The sequence below is a fragment of the Pieris napi genome, chromosome 1 (genome assembly GCF_905475465.1).
Source record: "Pieris napi chromosome 1, ilPieNapi1.2, whole genome shotgun sequence".
Lineage (NCBI taxonomy): Eukaryota > Metazoa > Arthropoda > Insecta > Lepidoptera > Pieridae > Pieris > Pieris napi.
Window position 1 is genome coordinate 13,735,722 of NC_062234.1, and position 23,220 is coordinate 13,758,941.

At 32.8% G+C, this 23,220-nt stretch overlaps 1 protein-coding gene across 7 annotated transcripts in view; it reads left to right on the plus strand.

Moving 5' to 3' along the window:
* LOC125052251 (zinc finger protein 608-like) overlaps positions 1-23,220 on the plus strand; it is an 83,791-nt gene that overhangs the window by 27,514 nt on the left and 33,057 nt on the right. The window lies entirely within an intron of this gene.

The following is a 23,220-nucleotide window of genomic DNA, read 5'->3' on the forward strand; positions in this document are numbered from 1 at the left end:
CGCCCGCATTGAAACGTCTACATATTCATTGTGCTACGTGTAAACAAAGGCCCTTTTATAGATAGTAGTTTTTGTAGAGCCAACGGCTTTCCGATCTCTAAGATGTTAATAGGTCATACTCATCAAGCCATAATAGGCATAATAAAAGCGCATTTCACCGCAATGTTGCAAGTGTCATTAATCAAAACGTGACGTGCAATTGCAACACGAGTTTCTGCAACATTATCAAAAGAGCTGCCATCGCGTCAGACCGCATCAAATTATGGTGACAACTTGAGAAATAAACGTGTAATGTGAGATGAACGTACCAGATTTAAGATATCTATTTAGCTTTTGAGTTTTTATTTCGGCAGTGGAATGTTCATTTTAAATTGTGAAATTGAAGTAAAATCCGCATTATCCCTCATTCATCGATCTGTTCATATTGCAGATAAAAAGCATTTTTGATATTCAAGCCTAATCTAATCTTATATAGTTGGCCAAGGCCAATCGATATATTCGCCTATTAATTCAGATTAATTACTCGATTTCAATAAGCCTCTAATAGAGTTTGGGCTATAGCAATTTTACTTTAAAATTGCCTGTTTTATATGGTTTAGTATTTCACAAACACAGATTCCGTCGTTTGGTTGGTAAATCAAATTAAAGACTTGTTTTGCGTTAGTAATAAACCACAAACGGCCATTTAAATGTCAAATATGCATTTTTTGAAATCAATTTAAACGCTAAACATGTATTCGTATTTGCATAATGAATAATGTTAAAGTTGAGCTCAGAAATGGTATTGTCTATTTTATTATGTGTGCAGATGGTTGCCACAATGTTTTATGAGCGTAGTAAATTGGATCGCTTTAGATATAAGACGAGTTTCGAGCATTTCAAGTGTAAAGATGGAAGGGTCGTCTCCCTTTGCTTTTCTTGTGAGGGCTCTCCGAAATTCCATTCATTAATCACTGTCGAGGACCCTAAAAACTTCTAAAGTATAAGCGGAATCAATTTTACGTTCCCCAACCGGGAACTTTCGCGATAATTAAAGGAGATATCAATTTCGTTTTAAAATGTAAGAGCGTTAGCACTTCACTGCTCTTTTGTTTTGCTTTTTTTCTGTAACTACTCTAAACTTTTATGAAGATAAAAGAAAACTGGCGTTTAAAAAAAGAATATATATTTACTGTTTTACTAAATAGATTATTTTATTTACCCCTATTCTTTGGGTAATTGATTTCGTCACGCCGAACAGTTTTTGTCAACGGCCATTTTGTTTACATCTCTGTTCGGAGCTACTCAACCAAAAAGCTAGTTTGAATTGACAAGTTAGTTATTTATTATAAAACAAGTAGTTTAAGTCCATTTTGGTGGCCTTTGAATGTGACAAATTAATAAGATTTCTATCTTTGACCAGGGTAACATGATATTTAACATGTCTCGTTTCAAATGAGGTTAATATCCGTCGCGTTCGATTATACTGATCGCTCTGAATAAATTTACATGCTGATTAGTAGTTAGCTGATCAATGTTCTCGGTTAACTAGACTAACAAGCTCGAATACATATTCAAAGTCGACTTGTAATTTAAACATTGACAAAAAAACAATAAAATAACAATGTTTTTAATTATCTGCGTGCGTGTAGAGGATATTTGCGCAAGCCGTCATGAACATAAGTGATAAATTCGATTTTTTCGCTTCGATGATTTTATTTATATCTTGGAACGGACGTATCGTGTTACCTGCCTTGGGCGTATCCATCATTCATTTTACGAAAGGTTATTGCTTCAACCTAAAGCGAAGTTCCTCTCATTTGTATACAATTGTACTTTAAACAAAGACTATTTTGTTTTGTTATGCTACAACGCTCCGTTGGTGCACTCATAGTTAAATAATATCTTAGTAAAAGTATTCGATAGTCACAAGCAATAAATAAAAAACATTAAAATTTCCTTAAGAACCCATGCGGAAAGCATTCTCAATAGATCTTGAGACCGATGCGCTTGGCTGAATTTCAAATGATATTGATATTACAAACGTATGTGGGAGATACATTTCACTGAATAAATCTGAAATTCTGCTTGAACAAAAATAGCATTTTTGATTTTTATCTGTCAAAGTTAGCGAGCATATTTTTTTTATATTAAAAATAAACAGGAATTGCGTATCTTAATTCGTTCGTGAATGAACAAGGCAACAGAAGGCGCAAGGAGGTGTCAGCTGCCAGTCGCGGCCTACTGGATAATTATTATTGGCGTAATTAGGATGTGAGGCCGAGCCCGCGGCGCCATCTAACAAATGCCATTATTATTTCCGTTTCGCGTTTTGCCCCTGCGGTTAGTTAGCTACTCATGTCATGAACAATTGTGTATATAATTCACTCCATTACAAATTGATTCAAAATTAATTGCGCTCGCTGTTAGCCGTGTAGACTTTCGCGTTGACATATTCATCATTTTTACAGTCACTTTAACGGTTTAAAATCTCTATTGAAATATGCCTTTCGAATAATTAAGACGTGCCGAGGGATGTTGCGTTTCGGGATAGACATAAATTTTAGTCGACAAAATCGTGCGACCGGTTGGTCGATTAGTGTGTTGGAGCAGTAATCCCCAGCTGGCGTGTACCTGGCCGGCTCTTTGTTCGAGTGGAAAGTTTCGAAACGGATTTGTCGCAGTAAATGCTCCCCAAATATATAAACACCAATGTTATTGCTGGTAAACGCTTTGAAAATGTTCAACTCCATTATGCTGAGTTTACTTTACCGTTATGTATAAGGGTATGATTAAAATAATACGTTTCAAGATAACAATTCTTGACAATTTTACAACGCGTCTTATCTTGTAAACAATTAGGCAGTTAATACAATATTTGTTAAGCCAAGTGGAATATTAAACAATTTATAAGTACCAGGTAGTTATAAATTAATTGACATGCTATATTAGACAGTGATTTTGAAGCTCGATTTGTGAATATTCAACAGTAATTTGTCATATGGTTTGCCACAGAGTGCGCTGAATAAAATTCAAATAAAGTACGAGAGACGATTACACAGAATCAACAAAAGTCGCCCGACCAGTCCGCAGACTAATAAAACCTTCACGAAATGCAATATAGGGGAGCCGAGGATCAAAAGCCGATTTTTTGTTACCTTTTTTATAAGCCGCTATTTTGCCCTCCTTTGCGCCCGTGTTGTTTACTAATGGGTTCTGTTGGGTTTGACTTAAGATAATAACTCTGTTTTTTCACGTCCATGTGTTGGGTTTTTGTCGGAAATGCGCTGTTATTTTGTAGGATTAAAATATTTGTTGATCTTCTGGCTTAATAAAGGGAGGTTGTGTTTCATCGAGGGTTTGTTTTGTAAATTACCACGGTATTTAATTACCGGAGTCCAACCGAAGTGTTACCCTCGTATTTTTCTAAATATCCCTGACGATAATCGTTATCGCCGCTTAATCAATCACCGCTCGCTTAATGCTCCAATATCCTGTGGTAACTAACAATTACATGAGGGGCCCGTATCACCACTGTCCAGGTCCGGGCAATAACATAAATTGTCACGAGCGTCCCTCTCCCCCCTCCGTCGCCCTCGCCCTCAGATTGCTGTCGAGTCGAGAATCGATATTCAATCTCTTTGCAGCTATTTTCTCCCTCTTCTTACTTTGTGTTGGGCGTTTAAGATATGATTGATACTGACGTGAAATTCCAATGCAACAATTTGCTGCCTATTTCATTTTCTAGAACCAACTTGTTTCTTCTATAATTTATTTTGTTCGTTTAAATAAATTGAAAATTGTTCTCGTAAATTTTATATTGCCGGCTTATTTGAAATACTCGGTTAGCAGATTGTTGAAGGAGGTAATTAAGTATTGGAGGTATTAACGCTTATCTCGAGAGTATAATTGAAAGCTTTGTGTGGCCCAGAAGCTGAGTGTATCGTTAATAGCTGTGCATACGTAATTTGTTTGTGAAAGACGGTGGCGAATTATACCCGCTGTGAATAATTTAAATTCATCCCCTTGTAAGGGGTGGGCTGTATCGATTGTACCCTGTGTGCTGTTCATATTACCGGCACGTTGACTCTCTCGGGCCCTGCTCCCCTAGTACCTGAGCTCGGAGACTAGTATGGCACACCGCAAAACCGCCTATCGTGTGAAAGCTTAGGTAGGCGTAATTTATCATCATCTGCTGCTGCTTTCTTGATAAAAAGAAAACCTAGAAAATCACTATATTAAAAAGAGGCTGTATATCCAACCTATAAAACGAGCTTGGATCACATTTATTTTATTAATCTTCGTGTCTGCTAACTTACAATAGCTTTAAGGTTGTTTAAAGTTTTATGTAATGGGTAGCATTTAGCGACCATAAGCGGTAAAGGATGTTTTAACTCGGTCGAATAGTCAGTTCTCATAAATATAAAAATAACCGCGGATAAATTATTCATAGAATCGCCTGAGCTTTTGTAATGCAAATTTTATTCTGATTTCAATAATTGCATTCCAAACACGTTATAATATTGCCATAAAAAGACTTTATGAGTTCTTTTATCTATTGCGCATATAAAACCTATATCTCTGAATGAACAATACGTCTGAGAGAGCTTGTTATCAAAAATATTTTTGTACTTCTATATTTCATCTGTCTATTTCGGTTGTTTACTGTAATATTTTGATCTGGTAACTCCCACGCAACGGCTGATGTCTATTTACGCGGCGGTTTTCAGCCGGGACTTGCCAACTTCTTGGCTGTCATGTGAGCCGGGTACTTATTATTTTTAATAGTACAGTAAGTAGCACAATTTTTTTAAATTAACCAAAATTTTAACTTTTATTCTTTATTTCGCTTCTTTAATTAACGTATCCAACCACATTCATAATAATTATGGCAATGATTCTAATGGCAAATTAATAATTTTAATGGACATACATATTTTATTGTATTTTGTAATCATTTGGTAAAATTAATAGGGGATTAGTGTTTCGTTAAAGTTTCCTTAAGATATATTTTCGCTTGGATATAAATATGTATTAAGATAAATTCTGAAGTGGTGACGGGTTTGTATAGAAAAACAATAAATACTATAAATTATTTTATCTTTATAATAAATAATATTTATGGTATATTACTTTTTATTTATAATCAACCAGAGAACGTTTGTACGTGTCTTATAAACAATAAATATGGAATAATCTAACATGAGTGAAGTTAGCTAATTCCATAAGCAAGCTAGGCATATGGCGGGCATGTATGCGTGTGTGTGTTACTTATAGATTTTTGCTTGCAAACTTGTTGTTCTTTGTGCATCGATGAATAGCCACACATCATAGCTTTGGTTTATAAACATGTATAAAATATAACAAAAATCAATAATTATTGTGATAGGTCGTTTTTGGGGTTGTACAAGGTTTATTTAATTTAGGCTAAGGTTTTATTTAATTTAGGCTTAAATCATAACAAAATTGCTTCAAAAATAAACTTGTTTACTATTAATCATTTTAACATTACCAACTAATTAATTCAACAGATCAATATTTATCATTAATAGCTTAATAATATAAATATTGTTTAGCTGAATGAACTCTGTTGAAGAATTATTATAATTATGATTAACGTTATGATATTATACTAACGTCATGAGTCATTAAAGAAACAACAATTTTTATCTCCATGACATTGGAGTAACGTCATTATCATTAATTTACCTACCATTAATTAAAATATACACGGCTGTCAGAACTATACAAGAATTTAAATATATTTTCGGAGCGTACATAAATTAATTTTCAAACTAACCCAAAACCTTAATCCCTGACTAATTCGGTTAGAGGTACTAATTTGTTAAAGAAAAACCTACGCCAATCAAAAAATAGCATATATTAAATATAATTGTGTGAATTATTAAAGTAAATTTTATACAAAAATAAAACCTTTTCAAATATTTAAACAGCAAAGTTAAACGCTTTATTAAATTAACTTCAATCTACGTATTTCGTTTGTGAAAATATGAACTATTTAATTTAATTATTCGCTTTATATTTCAGTAAAAGGAATTAAAGCACTGGAATTCCGCAATTATCTTTATCCAATTAATGTGAACCGAAATGAGTAGACGAAACGGTTTGATTACTTTGAGTTGCAATTAATCCCTGAATAACGAACAATAATTACAACAATGTACCTCTATCATAACGATTGTAGCCTTTTGTCCGGTAAAATTATACAAAAACAACAGATAAAAGCTTGTAAAAAACTAGCCTTTTATAAAAATCATTCAGAATATCATGAGCTGCATTAATATTGTGAAAAAATGAAGTGTTGATTTAAAATACAAATAACGGAGCAGATGAAAACCGCTGTATATAAAATAACAAAGAGAAGCGCAGCGTCGAGTAACAAAAAGTGCAGTGAATGCCCGGCATTTCTGCAGCGTAAAATGCAAGTACATTTTCCGAAGACTTTCATTTCGTATGACTCGTGTAACGCCACATATAATTTAAAATTCCTCTTTACTGTTTCAACGAGTACTTTATAAATAATCTGTATTAAGACTAGAATTCTAACGCTGTATATTTAAATGTCATCTCATTACTTACAAAAATAAATATTCTTCATCATAACTATGGCTCGGACTTGTCAAACTTTAATATCTTTTTATACATAATTCAAAACTATCCGTACAATTCATATAAATTTTATATCCTGCAAATTCTGTTGTGTGTGTACATTTTGTGGCAAAATACCAGGGTAGCAGAGAACGCGAGGAGGGTAACATTCGCAAATGAAGCGGAATTCGCGAGGGGTATAATTTCCTCGCACAGAGGGAGCGGTCGCGGGTTGAATAAAGTTTCGTAGCGTTAATTGCCAGCCGTCTGAACGCCGAGCACGTCTTTAATGAGACGGCTTCTTTAAATGAAAATACCAAAGTAACTTGTAATGCGAGCTGTTACACGAAACTACAAATATTTAAAGAATCTACGTCAAGTGATAATTAATAACTTATGTCCTATTAAGTATGTGTGTTATACTCAAGATAGCATAATATATTTTGTGATTGTTTATTTTGTTAAGTGATTTCTATTCGTATTTTCTTTTATGTATTTAGAGATGGAGAGTATTTCAGATATATTGTTGGACAAACTTGTGAACCGAGATATATCGATCTATAATAAATAATAAATCAGCGAAAACGACTTATCGAACAAATAATAAAAATGTGTTTTTTTAAATATCAAGTGATCATAGACTTTCCTTGTAATTTATTTATTACATACCAGGACTATATAAGTTAGGAGAAACATTAAACTAAACAGCCGTTGCCGAGGCTTGTAAACTCGTGTAATTTCAATTAGATCTGAAACTATTAATAGTACAGAATCGTTAACCAAATGAATGAACAGCGGTCTTCGCAACAATTACACAGATCGCCGACTGATAATTGAAATTGCTAGTACCTACTGCGAATACCGGCATGAGTGGCTAATGAAATCGTATTTTAATTCAAATTATGAACCATTATTCATACTTTTAGTTGGTTTAATTATTATGGTTTGGGAATTATGGTACCCGTTTAATGTTTTAAATGCTATTGAAATAAACATTTACGTTTCAAAGTAAAACTCGAGAGGCTTACGAATTCGGTCAGTGTACGAGTATGTATTATTTATACTGTATATGGACTTTCTTAAATGCAGTTTGTTAATTTATTTAATTTAAGCCATTTTAATATGTAGTTTTTTCAAAGAGATAAAATAAATCACTGGCGCCACAACCTCTTTAGGTCTGGGCCTTAGATTTCTGAATCTGTTTCATGATCATTTTTCAATCTAATAGGCAAGTAGGTGATCAGCCTCCAGTGCCTGACACACGCCGTCGACTTTTGGGTCTAAGACATGTCGGTTTCCTCACGATGTTTTCCTTCACCGTTCGAGCGAATGTTAAATGCGCACATAGAATGAAAGTCCATTGGTGCACAGCCGGGGATCGAACCTACGACCTCAGGGATGACAGTCGCACGCTGAAGCCACTAGGCCAACACTGCTCGATAGTATAATATTATGTATGATGTTGTTAATAAATACAGAAATTATAAATTTAAAGAGTCTTTGTTTTGAGTCGAAGTAAGAAAGAAGTCGTAATTAGGGAATGCAATCCCGACTCGAGATCGTAAATTCGAGATCCCTCGGGATTAGAAATATCAATCCTGCGGGATCCCGAGATTTTCGGGATCTCGTCATGTTTAAAAAAATTTGAATTTCACATGACTGAATATGATGAAAACTGCTTGTTTGTGATAATATTAAGGTTAATTAAAACAAAATATTGTTTGAAAGAAAACAAAGGCCTTTAGTACTAACTTAATAATTAACAGTTTTACGAACATAAACATAATCAAAACAAAAGTAGATATAATTAATGGAGATTAAAAAGTAGTAGATTTTGAAAGTTACTTCTTAAAAAAAAGTGTATCAAGAGTGCTATCTGATAACCGGCATCTAATGTTCGTTGCGATGTTCCCTGCTGCTGAGAATGCTTTCTCCAACTCAACACTGGTTGGCAACAGCGTGAATAAGCAATTATATTATGTAAACTGAAAAAATCGCCCCCTTGTTCCACCACACTCAAAAAAATCCATTTATTTTTGTATTACTGACTCTAATTTGTCTAAGCTAGCGACTAAAAGTAAAAGGAATTTTAGACGCTCGGAGAGTTTCTTCTAATTCCTCTTGAAGTGATTTATTAGTTTGTGTAGCAGTACATATTTAAATCCTCTGAAATCATAGAAAGTGGCAAGTGATCTTCGTTTAATACTATATATTAATTTCTACTTGTTCCTAATACTCTCTATTAATCTATATAATATAGTGATTATATTTTTTGATTTCTTTGATTTAGATATTTGCTTGGCAATATTGGAAAGTCTCATTGCCTTTCCATTGCTCCAAATCATCTTGAAAATTATTCGGATTTTTCAGATTTTTATCGAAGAGGCCAACTTTTCTGAGAGAGTAGTTTCTAGATCTAGCTTTCGAATAATGAAACGCAACGTATGTTCTGCACTAACTAAATAAGCATCTCCCAATCCCGTCAATCTCGAACGGGATCTCGTCATATTATGCTTCGAGATTGATCCCGAAAAATTACACGGGATCTCGCGAGATCAGAATCCCGCGGGATCGGGATTGCATTCCCTAGTCGTAATGAAGTTTTACAAAAATCTTCAGTGGAAATTATACATTTTTATTTTTTTCAAAGAGATATTTCACTGAATAAACTTATGAAAAATGCATCATATCTATAAAAATTACGTTGTAAAGTCTGTAACAGTTATGTATGTGTAAACAATTCAGAAACCAGTCAGGCATTTTAATTTATAAATTAAGCCCTTAATTATATGTTTGTTGGTCGTTTACGCCAGCGGGCCCCCATATAAAGTCTCCAGTCTGTCCAATTATATTGACATAAATTCTTTTAATAAATGTCATACCAAGCGAATATTAAACACATTTCTCTTAAAGTATGTGTCTATAAAAACTGCACTTTAGCTGATCTTGGTACTAAAATCTACGAGTCGTTGCATTTACGAAAGCTATGTTTATTATAGAACCTTATAGTAGTTACACTCTGGTAATAAAACTAAGCTCAAGAAAGTAAAAAGTATCGATTTAACAAACCTAAAAACGCCGATAGTTTCGTACAGGTATTAGGAGATAATAAAATGTGGTTTAAGATACTCTTACAAGGAAAGCTTTATCTTGCAGAAACTTAGCGAACTTTCAAGTTTAAACTTAAATGTTGATGTCGCATGGAAAAATCGTGTGCCAATTTCGAAACATTTCCTTACTGATTCTGTTGCCCTAGTGGAAGTCTGTTTTTATTTTATATTAATTTAACTTAAAAAATCGGTTTAAAAATTAATTTAATTAAATAAAAAATTGTGATTAAATTCTGAAATCTCTTTAAATTTTAATTAATGTTGTATGTAATGTATTATTATAATGAAATATTTATACTGTTTTGTTATTCGTTATTGTGTTTCTTACACACTTGGAAACAAAATTAAACAAATTATCTCTCAGTTACAAAAAAAAATGTATGCGTGTACTAGTGAACACACGTAAGAAGTGAAACTTCTTTATGAACTTATTTTACGAAAAATGATCTACTACATATATGCAACTTTTGCAACTAATCAATAAACTGGATCCGAAATCGCAGGACAAGAAAACAAAGATGGCGCGTAACGGAAAAATGTGACGCGTACGTAAATTTTTTTCACTTCAATAAAAACTTAACCAAAAAATACAACATATATGCTATAAAGACAAGGTGACAGTAATTAGTAACATTATTATAGTAAATGTCATCACTCATTATCTTGAGGTAATAAAATTTGTTTTTACAAACAATATTTATGCCATATAAATGAACGATAACAACTTTTTATCATTACTTTGGTCATTAAAAGAAGTAATGACCATTAAATGTTTGACGCAGCTGCAAACATCTTAAGTCACAAGTGAATTGATTAGATGGGAGCCCACCCGCAGTGATACGACAAATTGACCCATAATGTACTATATGATAAATGCAGCTGATAAGAGTAATACGATTTCTAGGAACAAAAAACTTACAAGAAAGTAATGCCACCTGCTGCCTTCATATTTAAAAATATATACGACTAGTAGACTCGGCCAAGCGTTGCTGTGGCTAAGATTTTTGTTATATTACATAGTAGTAAACTATTCAAGAGAAACGGCAGGAGAACACCAATCCACCATGCTTTTTTGGTGGTTATGCCATTAAATTGTAGCTTATGTGAAACGTTGGTATTTATTTTGATAAGGATCAATACCTAGGTACGAATAAAGAGCCTTTTCTAGCGGTGGTATTTTAATTAAAAAAAATTAATAAAAGGACGCTTATTGTGACGTAACTATAAAAGATAGAGCCATGCTGTCGTGACATTTTTTATAGATAGTGATGTGTCCTGAAAAATTCTTATATGTACATTATTTTGTTTTAACATTCATAGTTTTCGCAGCGCACGCGATTGAAGGAAGTTTTCGATTAGTTTTTTTAAAATGAAACATAGCCTATGTCACTCGGGAATAGTGTAGCTTGCCATCGGTGAAAGAATTTTTGAAATCGGTCCAGTAGTTTCGGAGCCTATTCATATCAAACAAACAAAAAATCAAATCTTTCCTCTTTATAATATTAGTATAGATTTGTCTTTCGACCATATTTGTAGGGGATCTTTTAATTGCCAATTAATTTTTATTTTTGAACGCCAATTATCATTTGTTTTGGAAATTATGAATTTGCCGCAGATTTAATTAAGTATATTATGATGCGTCAACCCGTGCCGGTACATAAATCCTATTTGTATATCGAGGTGAGCGGATCTCATCTGTCGCGAGGCATTTAAACAATGTAGGCGTCGAGAACAGCCATTATATCGTAAATCACTGCTGACGCGTCGCGGTAATTGGCTCGCCGCTGGCCGCGTCTCACTCGATCGCTTGGTCATTCATGAACCCCTGGTAACAACGATTCGACATTGCCCTATCATGGATTTGATTGATTGCTTCAATTTTGTGTCATTTCTAGCTTAAAATAAATAAAAAACAAACATGCAAAAAAGCTTTAATTAATCGTTAGTTGTTTAACTGAGAAATAAAAGAGCAACATTAATAATTTTCAGCAGAGGCTTTTTCTGATTAAATAAATTTTGGTTAATAAAAAGTTTATTTCTTAATTCGTAGTCCTCTACTAAGGCAACTGATTCTTTATTTAATATCATATATCAGATAATTAATTTCCTTTATAAAATATATAGTATTGCAACAGCTATAAAACTAATAATATCTCCAATACTAATGGGAAATGAGAATCCGTTTCATATAAACAGCGAATAGCTTTTATTTACAACGTTTTATTGCACTTAAGATTGCGCACTACATAATAGGATACTGAAAATTGAAACGAAATAGCTGAAAGGCAGTAGTCATAAAGACATTTGTGAACGGCTGGTCGGAATAGCCTCACGAAACACAAACGGCTTCCATTGTCGAGCGTATTCCAGACCTTTGAGTACTTCCTTTGTTTTATTCGCAATACAGCCGGGCTTTGAAACGTTTCATAAACCCTATAAAAACATGTTTTCGACGCAATCCGTTAGCCGACTGCATTATCTGTGTGCCCTATTTACGTTTTTATTATGTTATCCAATTTAAAATAAGTTTATCAATATAAAACCATATGAGCGTTGTGCAACGTGCGAAATGTTTAAATCATTGTCGTGTTTTCCAAGCACGGAGCAAGGCTAAGTCGTAATCAGAACTCGAGTCACGAAAGGCTAATATATCTAGCGAGCTATATCCACACAAATGGAGCCTCTATCCAACTCCAAGTACTCAGTCAGATTGTTCACGGTCGAACACAAGTACAGCAAGTTAAATCGATTTTAGCACAGTTGGCTTTCACGGTATTGAATCCGTTTGCTTTATTTTAAAACGATTTTTAATGCTGGCCAGTGCGAATGTTTCACTTGATTTAAATTTTAAATTTAGAATTCTAAATTTAAATTATATTTTATAGATTGACGAATTGGACTTAACATTCTGGAGAAACGTTATGTTGGACACAAATAATACAGATAGTTCTTTTATTTTTATTATACCAGTTGTTTGGATAACACAATAAAAATTTTATTAATCGAACTTCTTATGTTAAATTTATTCGTTTTAAATTTTAATAATAGTCTTTTGTCTTTTGCAGGTAAGCGAGTCGGCCAGGTGAGAGTTGTTTGCTGTTAAACATATGTCATTTTGTACATATCTAGGACAAAAAGTAGCTTATGCAAAGTGCAAAGTACTTACATCTAGATTCTATAGAATATATAACTATCCTAGCTGCTACTGTACATGGGTAAGAATTTGACATAACGAATAAACTAACTACACACAACATTAAACGTAATTTCGGATAACGTATCTATCGTAAAATGTCGTGTGAAGTTTATTGTCTCGTTTTATTGTCGCCTGCACGCATTCAGTCCCCTAAATGTTGTTACACTAATGCGTCGTCGTTACATACTCTATTGTCTTCTAATTTTACCTTAATATTTTTATGGAGTCCTGGTAACAGCAGATAATGGATAAGTAAATTCAGTACAAATCTATCTAAACATATATATATATATTTTTGAAATATATATTGTAGTTTTCGAGTTTCCAAATGACCTATGATGATAAAAAAAATACATATATAATAATATATCTACCAATATCAGATGTCTGGGTTTGCGGTCAAAAACCTAAGTCTCGCAGTAATATTTCCAACTTTTGCTTGGGTTGTAACAATCGTTTTATTTATCTTAACGCAAAACTTTTCCATTGTTATAATTCGTAACATATTTTATACAATGTGCATGTATAGCACTTCCCAATATCAATTTTATTTATTCCACATAATTTAAAATTCAATTTGAGCGTCTCACGTGAGTTTTATACATAACAATTTTTCGCGCTCCATCGGCATATTTACATTACTTACGCTGTGCAAATACGGAACTTCGCTCAAAATGATAAATTATGAGCCGTGAAGTGAAGAAAAAGTGTACTTTGTTCAGCGATGCGTGTGAACCCAACGTTATTCGTATTGTGTCTTTAGAACGTACTTTAAGAGTCATTAAGGGGCATTAAAAGTCCCTCAAGGCAAAGCGAGATAAAAACGGTGGAATTACTTCGAGATCTAATCCTGTTAGTTATTGAATGCTTGTTTTTTTAAAGATGTAATATATTACTCGGTAATAATGTTTTTTAAGTAAGATCCAGAGAACATCGAACTATGTCGTAAATTCCTCTTACTAATAATAAATATTGCAGATCGTATTTGAATAATTTATTTTCGTATTCGTTTCTTTTATAAATCAATTTTTATTTTATGAGAAACACTATACAATAGGGACGACGACGTAGATCGTCATAAATCGGACAATATAAATGAGTATTACAACAAAATTAATGTTTTGACGAACTTAGAGATTTCAGGTGCAATTTTTTGAATGCATTATTTAATTAGCCATACCCACGAAACGCCCTATTTCTATATCTAAAAGTTTTTTTCGTCTAAAGAACAGTAAGATTTGGAGCAATTTTGTTTCTTCTTGGTGTAAAGAGATCATATTGTATGTGAAGTATCATTCTTATTGGTAAGCATTTTAGACATTGGTTTCTTTTATTACTTGAATGTAAAAAAGTCACTGTTAAAAAGTTTAAAAGTCAATATTACATAATAATTAGTTAAATACTTAATAAAGTTAAAACCAATAAATAATTGTAATTAACTTTGTCAGGACTATCGCGTGACTATTGCTAGTTTTCACATGTCAAGTTGATAAATACAGTTTTAAATAAACATATCTTTTTGAACGTAAAGCGAAATGGCGGCAAAGCTATTAGTGTTATTAGCTAAGTTCAAGGAAGTAGCCGGGAATATTCGCAAGAACCGCTCTTTGATTACCCACGCCCGTGACTAACTGCCTAGACCCTGCGGGACCATTTAACTTTGCAATTTACGACCTTAACAACGGCCAATCGTATTTATTGTGACGCAACTCTAATGGTCGCCATAAATGTTTTTCCAACAAATTTATTACGGCTATGTATCATAAAACCTGGTTGGGATTTAGCAATTGAAAAATAGACGCTTAAAGAAAATACGGTTTCATAAGACATACTATTTATTATTAATCTTTTTTTACCTTTAACGCCCCGTTAAGTTCACCTAAAAATAATTTTAAAGTACCCGGGAAACAGAAATGTATATGGCACCATGACGAATTAATTATAATGACTCCCGCTGCGTCCGTCTGAACATAAATTAACCGTCGAACGGGTTTTTCGTACGGTTTTCGCAATGAGCTTTTGCGAGGTGTGAAATTGACTAAAATGTTACTAGAACTGTATAAAATCGGAGCAGGTTGCTATTATGAGGTCCAAAATTGAATTTCTGTATACATATTCAAAAACTGTAAAGTAAGGCATTTTTATCTTCTATTTGTTAAGTAAGGCATTATTATCTTCTATTTGTTCAGATAGTATCATTCTACACATCTAAAACATCTAAAGCCGACTAATCACGAAACAAAAACCTGGGTAGATTCGTATCACGTTCGCGAGTCGATAATTCGATACAATCGCAATTCGAATGAAAACATTACAGAATACAATTAGTATCTTAGATCTTTGATCTAAGACGGCATGAATTGCTTCTTTGCATTTCAATATACGCTGGCGGTCGTTTTAATGGTTGAATCATCGTTTTCTGTATTCAACTTACGGATGTGTTCTAAATTTAAAGCATTTAACAATAAAACCATTGTCACAAACCAAAAACAATTTCATAATTTCCTAGTAGTTCTATTTTTAAATTTTCGTTATCTCATTTTTGATTAAACCCCAATTATTTCTTTCTTAAATAACAATTCCTTTCCGTGGGCATTGATTCTATTTATAATTTAGTTTGTTTTGGGGACGCCGCCGGAGTGTTTATTGTGTTGTTCTGTTACAACATACAATGATAATAAGCAAAAAACTTGCTTGTTATAAAATTTCACATTCAAATCAAACGTTTTGTGCATAAATTTCTGTTACTTAACGCCCGGACATTTCTCATTAAACATTTTCTTCGTTCGTAATATTTACTGTATTCCTTTTTGTTTTAATCATTGCTATTCGGACCATTCGTTATTTAAATATAATCAACACTTACTATGTTCAAAAATAAGTGGTTTAAATTAATGACAGTGTGAGAAATAATTAGTGAATGAAGTCGGCCGTTTCAAACGGGCACATGGCCGTCGGCATCCAGAATGCCGCTAATTACGGCTGCTAACTAATCACCCCAGAACTAACCGTTCTATTTTTGTTATTTGTATCAATGAACACGACTTAATTGGACCAGGAACTTATAATCATTGAAGTACTCGAAAATGTTTAGGGAGCTTAAAGTGTAAGTGAAATCACTAAGTATTATTTATTTAACTTTCGAACAAAAGGGCGTAAACTTTTGTTCATTAAAAACAGATTTGAATCCCGAGTTGAGGCGTCTCTCAATAAATTATATTAGCTGGAATTTCTTAACTTCGCGTCGTCAAATTAATAAAACTTTTAATTGAAATCAGACGAGAAACGATGTTATCGAGCGCGTTCTATTTTTAATAATGATCTTGTAAATGGTGCGAAAAAAAAATAAAAAATAAAATGTGTGCGTGTACTAGGTGTACACACGTAAGAAGTGAAACTTCTTTATGACCTTATTTTTCGAAAAATTATCTATATGCAACTTTACAGAAATTGGTTACATAAAGTTAAATTAATAAAAGTTTAACAAAAGGCTTTTAATATCACAGACTTGAATACAAATAATACAATTATTTCATTTTACCTTATTACCACTAAGATTATTGCAGAATTTCATAAATTGTAATAGAATTTTTAGTATCATTGTTATCGTTATTATACATTTTTGTTATTAATGGTTTAGAATCTCTTTGAATCAACCCTGGTAGGGACAAGAAAAAGACGCGCGTAACGGTCAAATGTGACGCGTAACCGAAACATGTGACGCGTAACCGAAAAATGTGACGCGTAACGAAAAAATTTTACACAAAATTTTTTCCAACCCCGATAAAGAAGTTTCACTACCAAAATAATTGAACACTTAGCGACTTATTTTAATTTTACATTAACGTCGTATTAAAAAACGTAATTTTTTATTACTTAATCACTACAGAGCGTTTGAGGCATGACGCCACTGGCATAGATGAAGTTCTTTGCCAAAACATACAATCTTTTAGAAATTTGATTTGTTATTGAGGCCCCAAGGTAAATTGCCCTAACAAGGAATACATTCTCGTGATTCGACTTCTCCCTTTGACAGGAATCCTCGACGGGCCGCAATCCGTCACGAGTACCGATGGCTATCTCAGTTCTTGCTAAATCACAGTCGCTTGTCTCGCTTCTTACATTCAACTTTATCGTCTATTGTATGGCTTCAAAGAAGCTCTGAAGTATTCAAATATCCTTCGTTTTTGCGATATGAGCCCGTTTTATTTACTCTTGGAATATTTCAAGCTATTTGCAAGCTCAATGGACAATTTGAAAATGAGGGTCCTCACGCTTATAGTGTCCTGGTCACTATTGATTCGGGATGTTGAGGTAAATTAATAATGGATTTATTAAATTCATAAAATAAATTATTTATTCATTCTTTAAAGTAAAATCGAGAACAGCTGCCCATCATAATTATTTGACATTTGACTGCGTTTGTCATCTTAAACAGTTGTCTAGTTCAGACAGTCGGTGTCTTAAATTATTCTTTCGTTTCATTACCTAATATTTCAGGAAAAGGTGCGACAGGAATAAATGACGCGTCATGTACACGTATGAAATGGGACGATTGTGAGTGCGATCGATCACAAAAGCGTATTGCAAGCGTTTTAGGGTGATACGGAGTATACTTGAGATTTATGTTTTCCTAGTCCCTTTGAAGTCACTGGGGGAATAAATTCTTAGCAACATTTTTAATTAAAACGGTTTTATAGGAATTTATAAATCTGTTTTTGTTTAGTTATTCTAATTACCATCTCTAGGTGTTTTAGCGCCGATGCTCATTTGTTATTCAAATTCTGTTTATGTTTATGACTCCTAAATTCTCTTTAAGATCATAAGGTTATTTGCGATTGTATTTTATTGTTTTGTTTGTTTGTACAAAATTAACATAGCGATGGCTTGGATTTATTTTAATTTTACATTACGAATAAGAAATTCATGTTTTGTTTTCTACATCTTTAAAAAGATAAGTTTCAAAATTATTACTATCCTATATTTACTTCAATAGGACAAGTCCATTCTAAATTATATATCCAATGCTAGAAGATACTGAAGTTTTTAACAATCCCCAGGGATTTAAGGACTAGTTCACTTAATCCATTGTACTAGGATAACATCGCTTACAATGTGATAAAGCCACGTCGCACTCTCTCGTTATAACTATAAACTATCAACCGCAACTACCGTCTTGTATTCGAGTCGTTGAAATACCCACCTCTCCACCCCTTATATTCTCCCGACCCCTTGAAATGAACAGACGAGCTTTCGGAGCGTTCGTATTGTCTCAGTTTTCAAATAATATTTGCTCGACGACTGTGTTTTGTTGTTATGTATTTTTTTATAATTGAATGGATTATTTATTATTTTTACTAAAATATACACCGTAAGCGCGAGATGTTGATGTAAAAGCTATAATTTCTAATATACATTTTATTTTGTATGGAAGGCTTTGTTAGGAAAAAAGATGTATTCAACTGTCAATCAATATGTCGGAATGTACTTAAAGTATGTATTTAAAAACCTGACAATTACTTATAGGACTTGGTTGAATACATAAGATATTTTGTATGTAGATTTACATAAATGCAGAAAATGACGTGAAAAATACACCTTTTTCTACGTAAATAATTATTTGTAAACAGCAAGAATTTTGCCGAAATGAATAAATAAATTCAGCCAGAAAGGAATAAATCCTAAAGCAAAAGAGAATGGGCGAAAGACTTCAGCCTGCCCCTAAGGCAAATTAAAAAAATCATTAGTATGGAAGCCACACGGCACTTTCTCGATAGCGCCGTATGAATTATTAATGCGGGATCTGACGATACCTTATTGCACATACACTTTTATACATCATTAGAGCTCCAACTAAAAGATCATTCAATGTAAATGTAAATAAAAAATATGAATTTTATATAGCTCGTCTCGCACCGTTTGGTGGAATTTTATTATTTTATCAAGTTCAACGAGGGTCGATTACGGTTGACGGGTCTTAAGACGGGTTTCAGACAACATTAAGCGTGTTAATTTGCTTTAACATTTACTCATGTGTTATTAAGTAACTTATTTTTTATTGGAATAATATTTTATATCGAAATATGGCTTATATATAGCGAAATATGGCTAAACATTTGAACACTACATAGACAGTACAAGTGGAATCATTTTAGAACAATGCCGTAATGTGTGTGGAAAGCATTAATCAATTACACAGGCGAGTGGACCCTGCCCGTTTTACGCCGAGTAATGTATACCGCAACACAAGTACGTAATGAGCTGAGCACACGCTGATTCACGCACGAATGCCTCTCCAAGCACTCGCACCAGGCTGTTAGAGATTTGTGAAGCTTTCATATACAGGGGGGTCGGCTATGCTGAAATAAATTCTTGTCTTTGACTAGAGCATAGACATAAAAACTTTTTAAGAAACACCCTCTTCTGTGGTTGACATAAGCTGTATATGAAATTTGTAATCTGTGTCCTTTTTTATCGACACATGTTGTGTTTTTGAACATCCTCAAGTTTTTTTACAAATGCATTTTTTTTCATTACGTCAAAGTAATTAGCATTCGTAATTAACAGGACAAGTTAATTAACCATATTCGATCGATATCCGATAGGCCTTTGATAAATCGAAAGCGAGATTTGCATAAGATTAAGCCAAAATAAAGTTGAAATTACCATATGCAAATTCTTAAGACCCCGGCCTCTCCTAATGACACTGTACTTTATGGAAAAAAACTGTGGTACGTAATTTGACAGTTAATACTTAATATTATCTGTACGCCACGTTTTTTCGAAGTAAAAATTAATTAATGTAAAGTGTAAATAATTTATTATTATATTGCCTATATCCTGCAATAGATTGAAAGATTTGTTTATAGATTCTTTATTAAAATTCGTGTAACGCGTTTATAATTATGTAAAATATGGTTGGAAGAACAAAACGATACTTAAAATTATACAATATTTTAAGTTTGTAATTGTACAATTTAACATATAAATTGTTGCACATACGAGTATAATAATAATAAAAACTTGATTCATGACAGAAATATGGTTGTGATGAAATTCATCTATCGCTAGTCCCCACACTAGAGCCCCTTTCTTGTGGGTAATCAGTTAGATTATATCGTAGTAAATGGTGCATGTTTAGAACATTTTTTTAAAGAAAAAGTACTCTCAATGTTACAACTAATCAATCGCAAGTCATATAAGACACTAAAGCCGCATTTATATTTATCTGACGTGTTGTGTTGTGATGCTCTCTGTCGTGATGGCTACTGTTCACATTGATATGACGTGTTATGATGCATTATGACGGTTTTTTGTATCAGTTCCGTCTTGACTCCCAGAGAGTTCACTCATTTGCAATGTTTTTTCAAGAATCATCCGATTCAGATTTAGATTTCAGATTCATTTTTTCTCCTATCTCTTCCCAAATAGCTGCTCTCATAACTTGATCTTTATATTCTTTACATTTTGGATTATAAATCACTTTAAATTGTCTTACGTATTCAATTAGTTGCTCTTCGTCCATTTCTGACGCGTAATAACACAACACTGGCGCGTGCACACTAGTCTGATGCGGTATGACGTCTCACGGCACCGCCCCCCGCACCTCACCCTTTCTGACGCGGACCGGGATCGCCTGTGACACGACACATCAGAAGCCGTCATAACACACCGCATTGAATAAATGTGAACGCTTCCATATTAAATGTATGAAACTGATACCGTTCTGATGCATCACAACACAACACGTCAGATAAATGTAAATGCGGCTTAAGAACTGATTATCTTTGGATTTAGAACAATAACAACAATAACGAACCTTAAAATATAATAACTAAAATATATTATTAAAAGGAGTCCCTTTAGGCAAGGTTCCGAAGATACTGGCAGCGTTCCCCCTTTGAATAGCTAGACTAATTCTTTGTCCGAGCTGCCATCTATTCGGTCTCCTGTGATGTCGACTAACTTTTTTGCTATTTCCTTAAAAAGCCTTATAAAAAAGCTTTAAACATTAAGTATGTGTATGGGTGTGTGAATATATTGAAAGTGTAGCTGAGAGTTGAAATTAATAATTTATACACGTAGTATGAATGATTTATTTCGTTATTATTTTTCTAAATCTCTCTTTATAAACCCGTCTTAACCTAATCGGTTAAAGTTCTGTCTGATATGCGTATAAACGTATTTTTGTTAATCGCGGTTAGTTAGAAATTAGAATCCTTTTTAACAAAATAAAATGCTTGAATTAAATGTGATTTTCATTGGCGAATTGTAATGCCACAAACGCGGGCTGTGGTAATGTTGGTATTACCTCGTTATACAAATTGTATAATTATTTTTAACTGACATTTGGTTTCGCTGGCAATAAATTCCTATGACATTTTGTTTCATTAATAGTCCGTGCCGTTATCCCTTTAGTAGTCTTTGATTTTGTGACTCTATTTAGACTAAGAGATAGTTTTATGTAGAATTTCAAGATTTATTTATTCACAAATAACACTAAGGACCCTTGACAACATAAACAAACTAAAACCTTTAGGTATATTAGTTTTTTTAGTACTAGGTACTCCTAGTACTCATAGACTTGAGTACTCAGTCTATCTCGGATTTAGTAGTTTTTAAACAAAAATAATCAATCAATTAAGCAAAGGCCCAATTTTACGCATAAAATAATATAATATAAAATTGCGTGCTATTTTCGTCCAGATGTCCGAGTAGTTTAGAGTGTTGGACCTAGCCAAATTTGCAATGAGCAAAAAGGAAAAATCACATAACGTAAGTAGTGTTTATAAATGAATTTCTATGCGATTTAAAAAAATCGCGTGTTTTTCTGTAGACATTTTGTTGTTTAGATTAGTGTTACTCACCGTGGGACAGACCCACAGAGGGGGAATTTGATTGATTAGGAACTTAGTAATACAAAAATTTATCAAAATTATTCGGAATTTAAATTTTAGTTTTTTATTATGTTTTCAAAATTTACGTAACTATTTTCCAAGTAATTTCTTCCTAAAACCTATCTAAATAAAGTGTTTTGAGTGAAAAATATGTTTTTTAAATTATTTATTTGAATGAATTTAGAAAGGCAAATGTGTATGGCACAAAAAAGGTCTAAAGCACTGGGTGTAGATTAAGGCGATCTATTAAACATTTTTATAGATATATTTATCACACAAATATACAGTATTTACAATATTTTTAACCTACATAGTAATCTATACTAATATTATAAAGAGGAAACATTTGTGTTTCTATATGTGTGTAATGTTTTCACACAAAAATTCTTTATTTTGATGAATGAATGAAAAAAAGATTTATTCTACGTAAATGAATTAATGATGTTACGAATTTAAAAATGTATTAGATATATATTCGTTGTAAAGTAAAATCTGTATATTGGTTAGATTATGAATGTGTTTATCTAATAATCTAAAAGAAAGTAATTAAAAACTAAGAAAACTAAGTTAAAAAAAAGTTCGACTAAGTAGACTTTCCACTACCACAAGATCAGTATCTACGCGAGCGAAACCGCGGGGCATTGCTAGTAATATTAATGAAATTTAAAGTTTGGTCCCTGTGGCAGTGTAACTTTAACGCTGGCAGCATTTCCTATTATGTATTTCGCTTGTAAACTATAACTTCATAGCAACAAAGCATTCTCGGAATACCGGACATCAAAGGATGTTTCCGGTTTTATTGCATTAATAACATTCAAATTTACGAACGCGATATGTTAATTGGAACCGGTATTAATTAATTTGTCAATAATCAAATGATTGGAAAACATGTTTTAACTTGGCCCTAACTTTCATTTGCAAACATAGCATCTTAAGATTTCTTTTAAAAGGTCATTATTTATTTATAAAAAAAAAAATCCAGTCCTAACTGAAAATAATAATATATAAATGGAAAAAGACAAAATTACAATTTACATAATAAAAACATACAAAAAATTTACTTACTACTATAGGCACTAACAAATAGTGGAACTTTTGTCAGTTCACTTAACAGTCAATAAGAAAGGTCAGTTAACCTATGTAATTAACTAAAGTAATGCAGCTTATGTATGTAAGTATGTAGCAGCAGTTAAATATGTACCCTTTTCAGAATCGAACCCAAGACTTGTATGTAAACTAAGTCACGGAGTCGAACGATTACTTTATGAGTTAGAATTCCGAACTCAAAATTTACTTAATTTGATAAAAGTTAAAAAAAATATCGAGACATTCCAAGTTCAATTAGTCTGTTTCGAATAGTTTAGAAATAGCGGGTAACAGATAAACAGATGATATATTTAACCAACCGAACAAAATTTAGTAAAAGGCA